We start from the raw sequence: 8122 nt of genomic DNA, 5'->3' as shown, positions 1-8122 counted from the left end.
TGCAGCAAAGAAAAGTCATTGTCATGTTCCTGGAACCATTCCATAGTGATTCGAGCTTTGTGCACGGCGCATTATCCTGCTGGAAGTAACCATCTGACTGAGGATAAACTGTCAGCATAAACGGATGCACTTGGTCAGCAACGATGTTTAGGTAAGATGTGGCATTCAGACGTGAATATATGGGTATCAATGGACCCAATGTGTGCCAAGAAAACATTCCCCCACACCATAACACTGCTCCACCACCTTGCACAGTAGTCGTCAGACATGACAGGTCCATGGATTCATGTTGTTTTTGCCAAATTCTGAGCCTTCCAACAACATGATGCACCAGGAACTTCGACTCTTCAGACCAAGCAACTGTTTTGCAATCCTCGATAGTTCAGTGCTGGTGTTGCTGTGCCCACAGGAGGCGTGCTCTCTCGCTCTTCATTGATAACAAAGGCACGCGATGTGGCCGTCGGTTGTTGTAGCCCATTGGCGACAAAGTGCGACTAGTGGTCCGTTGCGATAGTTTGTTCTGCGCACTAAGGTTGTATTCTGACGTGATGTGCGACATTGTGGCCCGTCTGTTTGCTTGCACAGTTGTAGCCATCCTCCTCTGACCTCTCTCATCAACAAACGATTTTCTTCCACAGGAGTGCCGTTGAGAGGATGTTTTCTGTTCGTTGCACCATTCTCGATACACCCTTGAAACTGTGGTGCGGAAAAGTTCAGGAGAACTGCCCTTTCAGAGATGCTTTGTCCAGCACGTCTTGCACCTACTACCATGCCACGTTCGAAGTCCATTAGATCACTCCTTTTCCACATTCTTGCTACGGTTTGTACGCTTAACTGTTACTAGAAAGATTGTTCTGCTGCATTTATATCCACAACTGTGGTCATGTGACTTGAAATGTTGCGGGATAAACCATTTGTGTGTACCTAATAAAGTGGCAGCACAGTGTATGTGCTTGAAGTTACCTGAAAGCAGGTAAATCTTGGGCTTATTCGGAAAAATTCACAAAACCGCCGACGGAACCACGTTCCTACAGGTCTATAGCGCTTTTACCAGTCCTAGGTAAGCCACTAGAAAGATTATTACCCTACAGGCTGACAACTCGCTACTCTGAAACGAACTTTAGTCTCGCAAGCAATTTAGTTTCAAACCCGGCAACTCAACCATTGATGCAGTGATATAATGTTATGTAATAACTCAAGCTAAAAATACAGTACAATACATGCTGACTATATCATTTCACGATTGCATTGCAGGTGCATTTCACAACTTATGGTGGCCAAGGGTTCTGAGAGGTCTACACCACACTAGTATACCACAGAACCTATAGCTTTGTCTCAAAGACCAGATACGACCACTAAAAACGCCCAATAGTGCACTTACGCCATGCCCTCTTGCATGGCGAGCATGAATCCTTCAGTCTCGGGGAAGCATAAGTTATCAGAAGATTACAGGCCTATGACCAAAGGTGGTCCTCTCAGAGTTCTTTTCTTCTTCTCTTTTTTTTATTATAAATACACCACGTGAACTTCTTTGTTGTTGGTTTTTCTCCTTATTTTCTCCTCTGAAAGTGGGCCCCACAGTGGCTCCTGGCCCACCTTCTGGCAACATCAGGTGGGTCAGAATCTCGAATTGAGACACTACGAGAATAATTGGGACTGGCCCACCTTCCCGTGGTGTGGACGAGTGCACAGAATCATCTCTCCAAGTGATTGACGCTTCTGGGTAGCCAAGCGGCCAGACACAACAACAGAACGCCCACATAATACACAAAAACCTACATTACTCATCTGCTCATCCGGCTCAGTTGCAGTGATTCTGTTCTTCACCACGATACGAGGCGGAGTTGAACCGACGTTCTAGGAGCCGCCCTTTACAAAAATAAGTGTCCACATGTCCATGTATTCCTGGCCCGGCTCCACGTACCGATGGACGAGCAAGAGGACGTCAGTAGTGTTTCACGACGCCCAAGAGGAAATGAGAACCATAACTGCACAACCCATCACTAACACTAACGTACTCTAACTCACACTCTCTAAGAAAGATTTTCAGGCTTTTCAAAATTTTTCCTAGAAATTATTCCAGAGAAGATTAGTGCTGCTTGAACTTGAGGAAAGAACAGTAGATGGCTTTATAGACTATTGACACGAATTCTGCGTAACGGTTAAAGATGCTGAAATAAATAGCGTAATTGATCTGATAGTTAGTGATCATCGTGTTCCTTTTTAAACAGGCTAATCTTATTGGACAATTTATGTAGTTACTTGTGACCATATTGTTATTTGTCTTCATCTCACGTTGACTTCGTAAGATCAGTGGCTTCTTGCGTCATGTTTGGTCTTATTCATGTCATATGACTCATGCGCCATAAAACTCTTAAGAAAAGAAACAAAGAGTCATATGGCGTATTGTGCCATGTGCTTGTCTTGTGGTCCCTTGTGCCGCAATTTTTATTTCTGGTTTATATTTCTGTATATCACATGAATCTGTATATTATCTGTATAAAATAGGGACTTAATTATGTAGAATTCTTCACCTTGTGGTTACCAATATAAATTCTTATAAGAAATTTAAACTTATTTTCTCTTACCTGAGAATTATAATTTATATATTACACTAACAAAAATATTTATGTTTAAGCTTAACTGTTTCTTATATATATTTTATTACTACGCTATTATTTCTCCCCTGATGGGGAGTTCCACTCCGTGACTGTACTGGTACCAAGTACACAGGGTGGTTGTTGTTATGTCTGGTGTTACTGTTGGTCGAGGAACTCTCTGACTATCCTACAGATGTTCAGGATTTTGCCACTTTCTGGAGTTCCTTGTAGGGGTGTTTGCTGGGAGAACTATTGCTGCTAGGCTGTTATGTCGGGTCTATGGCACCATACCGTTGGTTGACACGATGATCTGGATGGTCGCTACTTGTTGCATATACCACATCTCTTTGATCTCCTGTCTTAAGTCTGTGTACTTCCTGATATTTTCCTCTTGGGCTTTCTGGAGATCGCTACGTCAATCACATAGGAGCATTTTCGTTCTTGTCAACAAGGGTTATGTCCGGTCTGTTGTGCGGGACTGTCTTGTCCTTTATTATGGCGCGGTCCCAGTAGAGCTTGTGCGTTGGGGTCTTTAGTACGGCCTGGGTTTCGTAATGTAATGGGGTACACTTTCTTTGATCAACTCGTATTCCTCGCTAGCTTCTGATGTATTATCCTGGCTATCTGGTCGTGTCTATGAGTGTACTCAGTCATGGTGATCACCTTGCATCCCGCAGTGATGTGTTTTAGATCGTTTCTGAGGCCAGATGGCATTGTTGACATGTGTCATCTGACACTCCATGTTGCTTTACGATGTAGTTTCTATAGTTCCTGGTGTTGATTATCTGGTCTTGGATTGGGAGCATGAATCCTGAGCGTCCCGCTCATGAACCATGCAATGGAAGTTTTATGCATTCCATGTGGTCCTCATTGAAGTCATTGTAGTGTCTGCTATGCATTGCATTGTCTTCTTTTTCCATCTTTCTAGTTTCGTTTGTTCCTTCTGGGCTGAAAGGGTCTCCTCACTTAGGTTGAGTGGGGTGTGTGTCTCTTGTCTGTTTTCCTTATGGCCAGGTGAAGTGGCGCTGTGTTTTTCTGGAAATAATCCTTCAGATTCTCTATTGCCTTCTTCTGTTGCTCGATGAGGTCTATCAGGTCCCTTCCTCCTTTCCGAGCGGCCAGTCTCTCCATGACCGATTTCGGGTGGTGTTGGTGGCCCTTGGTCATCATTGTCCTTGTCTTTTACACGATCCCCTCCAACTCGGCGTTAGTCCAATCCATGATCGCGAAGGAGTATGCTAGCACTGGGAGTGCATAGGTGTTTATGGCTTTAACTGCACTCCCTCCGCTCAGCTTTGCTTTGAGTAGACTTCAAATTTTCTGATGTCATTTTTCGGTCAGGCAGGCCTTGATGTGTGCTCAATCTGTTGAGCGTGCCTCACCTTCACAGTACCTATTTTTTTAGCGTACTTATAATACAGACGCGGTTCCATAAAAACTTTCCTGACAATGCTAGTAAAGGCTCACTTACACTTCTAAAATCAGTTAACACTCATATACTTCTAAACATCCCTGAAAAGGCCATCTTTCTAAAAATGGAAAGATAGCCTTTTCAAGAATTTTTAGAAGTGTACTAATTGCATTGAATCTTAAGCCATTTAGGATATTTCAATGTTTCACTTTTGTAAACGTTTGTTGATGCAATCTTTCAAGAGGTTATGTCTGTGGTAGTGCTTGATACATTCTTTGGCGTTGTATACCGTAGCATCAAAATGTACTAATTGCAGATCTTCAGAATAAAGATGGGAACACTAGTAGTTGGTTTGGTAGATCCCTGATGATTTTGATAAGTTTTAATAAGGAATTTAGTATTTTCTAGTGGCTGCCAAATTGTAAAAAAAAAAGATTAAACCCTCTTTGTTTTCTGCGGAATTTCGTGTATATTAACTATAATTAAATAAGTGGATCGGATCTGCCTTCCAAACGCGTTAGAGCATGATAATGCTTTAATGACCAGGAGTCTCAGAGTGAAGTTATTTTTATGCGCTTATTTCTTGAGCTTCAGAAAGGATGCTAATACTTCTTGAAGGCAATAAAATCTGCTTGTGTGAGTGTTCTCCATATGAAGGTACATTGTTTGCAATAATGCCGGTTTCAGAGATTGGTAGAACCATTGATTTGTTCTATGATCGATGAGCACATTCCTAGATGTTCCCGAGATAAAATTTTCAGGTAGTTTGAGTGTGAGGTAGTTTACAAATACAAGAACTCGCATCTCCGTCAGGTTGTGATGAAGATTTTAAAAGTTAAGAATTATATCATTTAGACTTACTGAAGCCCAAAGGCTGCAATAGTATATTTATAAAAAAACGGGGTAAAATGTTTCCACAGGTTAGCAGTTGTAGCCAAGTGGTTAAGGAGACAGATGAGAAATCTGTTGGGATTTTCCCTTCCAGTTTCGAATCCCACCGACTGCGTATCACTTTCTTTTCTCTCTCTCATTTGAGTTCCAGAATTGCTGTCGAATGTGTCCGATGTGCTAACTCCAGACTGACAAATAATTGGTGAGAAGTAGTGGGGAAGGAAGAGAGATAAAAGGTACCAGAATTACCAACAAACTTCCGCATAAAATGCCTAATTGCCAAATAAAAACGAAGGTAGCTATAACAGAGTGGTCATGCGAGGTTGCATTAGTGCAAGCTTTTGCTTTGACTGCGGTTCAAGCCCACGTGACTACTAAATACAGTAATGTGCTTGTATTCTCTCTGTCTTGGGAACTCCTCTGACCCCTATGTGGCCATCTCCGAGTATAAACAGAAAATTTGTTTATTTAAATGCTTGCGTCTGTCAGACTCTGCTGCCCGGTCGATGAGAGGGTGATAAGATATAGAGATACAGTCTTTTTCACGTGCAATCATAGCCCAGTGATTAAGAAGAAAGAATCTAGAAATCATAGGGAAGAATCTTGTTGTATGTGTGTGTGTGTTTTATTAATTTTTAAACCTATTTTGTGAAGTTATGAGTTAGTAAATTGTTCAAAGATAGCTGAGTAACTTAACATATGCGTGTTGTAGTTTAGAGATTTGAAAATCTGGTAATTCTGTTGTAACGTGGTATAATCTCTTCGTTATCAATTGATTTTAAAAAGGAAATTAGTTGCTAAGTGCTCTTTGCACGCCCAGCAGTCGTGGCCGAGTGGTTAAGGCGACGGACTAGAAATCCGTTGGGGTCTCCCCGCACAGGTTCGAATCCTGTCGGCTGCGTGTGACTTTTTGGTTTAACACAAATCACTGTGAAAATAACTTGGTAACAAAATGCAATAACATTCTTTTAGCCTCCATCATACACACCTCTGATGTGGCAGTACCGGAGAAGGAACAGAAAATTTAATAAATTTTGTAAACCGACTGTAGATATTTTGATTTATTTTCTTATTTATATAACAATTGTTATATAATAATTGTTATATAATAATTGTTATAACAATTGTTATATAATAATTGTTATAATAATTGTTATAACGATTGTTATATAATAATTGTTATATAATTGTTATATAATAATTGTTATATTCTGTGATGAGGAATAAGATCGCATATAAAAATTGTCTCATATGCCTGCCATGGACAGTGTTTCCACTTAAAAAAATTAAGCAAAATCCAGTTTTTTTCCTTATTTAATTGCCTACAGGTGTCCTCCAATGAGACCTACCAACAGTAATGGCTAGTGTAGTCCCCGGGGTGTTCACTTTATTGACTCGAAAGGTAATTTCATATGATGAGGGCTAAGACAGATCAGTAATTTTACTTTAAACTGGAGGACAGTCCAAATAGGCCACCCAGGGACCAAGGAAGAATGTTATTTATTTGTAAACAAAGTAAATAATTTGAATGTTTAATTCCCATATAAATATGTCTGGCTATCGATCATTTACCACCCCCTAGTATACACGATTGCTTACCTTCATTCCTCTCCTATCCACCTTTGAAACAGAGTCGTTCAGCATCAAACAGGCCGCTGCTGCGTATTTAGAAGGATTTTAAATCCTAATGGAAATGGGTTCTGGTTAAGTTTCCGTTTAATTTGAATTTCTTTATTTAAAATAGCAATTAGGAATTCGTTATTTCCAATGTTCACAGAATCAAGAATTGCGCCAATTATTAATTTGAATTGACTGTCCCTTACAACGGGTGTACTTTGCTCCTCGGTCGCCTAAATTGTTTTTTATTGGTTGATTAATTCCCAAATTAGCGTTTTTATTTAATTACCTATTAATTTACGTTTAATTACGTATTAATTTTCTTAATTAGTAAATCTGTCTTACAAGACTGATTTACTAATTAAGAAAATTAATACTCAAAGTAAATTGGAATTGAATTACATTTTCGTAATTCCTCCCTTCCTCTCCACACAGATTTCTAGCAAGCTGCTGATAATATGGTTAACAAAGCTTAACCTCACAGATTGATATTATACGTACGTCACATCGTATCACATATGGCCTATGTACGTTACTTTCTTGAGGTTGGGCGTGCTGTCTAGAGTTCCCCTGCGTGTCACGGTTTCCAGGTTTCAAAATCTCATAATTATGCTGTAACGTTTCATATTCGTTTCCTACTTTTCCCTTCTACTTAGCAAATGATTTCTAAAAAGAAATCATTTGCTAACGATTACTCTTTCAAGCAGCAGTCGTGGCCGAGTGGTTAAGGCGACGGATTAGAAATCCGTTGGGGTCTCCCCGCACAGGTTCGAATCCTGTCGGCTGCGAGTGATCTTTTTCTTCTTACTATAATGTAGTAAGAGATACCAGAGATACGTAATTGTAGTTGAATCGAAAATAACTGACACCACTAAATTCAGTAATGTTCTTTTAGTCTCCATCTCATATGACAGTCCAGGAGCACCAGCTTTTAATTCATTCAATTTAGCAACTGTGTCTCTAAGGATTTTGCTACATTTTGGGTCTAACTTTTTGTTTATATTTGTAATAGCTGTTCCTTCTCTTCTGTGGTAGTCGATAAGATCGCTCATAAAAGCTGTCTCGTATATCTGCCATCTCCTCATAGTTCCTCTCCAATCTCTACATATCTCTATTAGGGATTACCCTGAATTGTAATCTGTCTTTGCATAAGCATATCACAAAAATTAACTCTGTATAAAAAAGCTAAGTTTTCTCTTTTGCTCTCGGCGTTAGTTTTCTTGTAAATAGCTGTTGAATCATTGAATATTGTTCTCAGGTATGGATTAGTGTCCCAAACCTCTTTCAAGCTTCTGGACTCCATTCAGAAGAGGGCAATTAATGACCGCATCTCATAAAGTCTCTGTACTCCTTGTCTCCTAGACGTACAGTTTCTGTTGAATGCCTTTTTCATAGCTACCTTTATGGGTACTGGTTTTCTGAATTGGCATCTGTAATTAACCCATTCTCTACATGCTGTAAACAGTCAGCATCCATTCATTAACTCCAAACATCCCTTCTGTTCTCTGGAAGGACCTTCGTTCACATCAATTTCCTAAGCATTACAGTGTACAGAAGTTCAAGTTTAATATCAACAAGTATCTTCTGTCTTCTCAGCATTCAA

The 8122-nt window shown here is 40.0% G+C and overlaps 2 non-coding genes across 2 annotated transcripts; both read left to right on the top strand.

Annotated features, from left to right (window-relative positions):
• Nucleotides 1–5721: 5721 nt before the first annotated feature.
• On the top strand, nt 5722–5803 carry TRNAS-AGA (transfer RNA serine (anticodon AGA)). The gene has a single exon. It is a non-coding gene; the product is annotated as a tRNA-Ser (tRNA).
• Nucleotides 5804–7225: 1422 nt separating this feature from the next.
• TRNAS-AGA (transfer RNA serine (anticodon AGA)) lies at nt 7226–7307 on the top strand. Its single transcript has one exon. It is a non-coding gene; the product is annotated as a tRNA-Ser (tRNA).
• Nucleotides 7308–8122: the final 815 nt, after the last annotated feature.

Source organism: Mastigoproctus giganteus, chromosome 11 (genome assembly GCF_048544385.1).
Source record: "Mastigoproctus giganteus isolate SK-2022 chromosome 11, ASM4854438v1, whole genome shotgun sequence".
NCBI classification, from domain to species: domain Eukaryota; kingdom Metazoa; phylum Arthropoda; class Arachnida; order Uropygi; family Thelyphonidae; genus Mastigoproctus; species Mastigoproctus giganteus.
The sequence above is the reverse complement of the archived record's forward strand: the minus strand, read 5'-3'. Positions and strand labels throughout refer to the sequence as shown.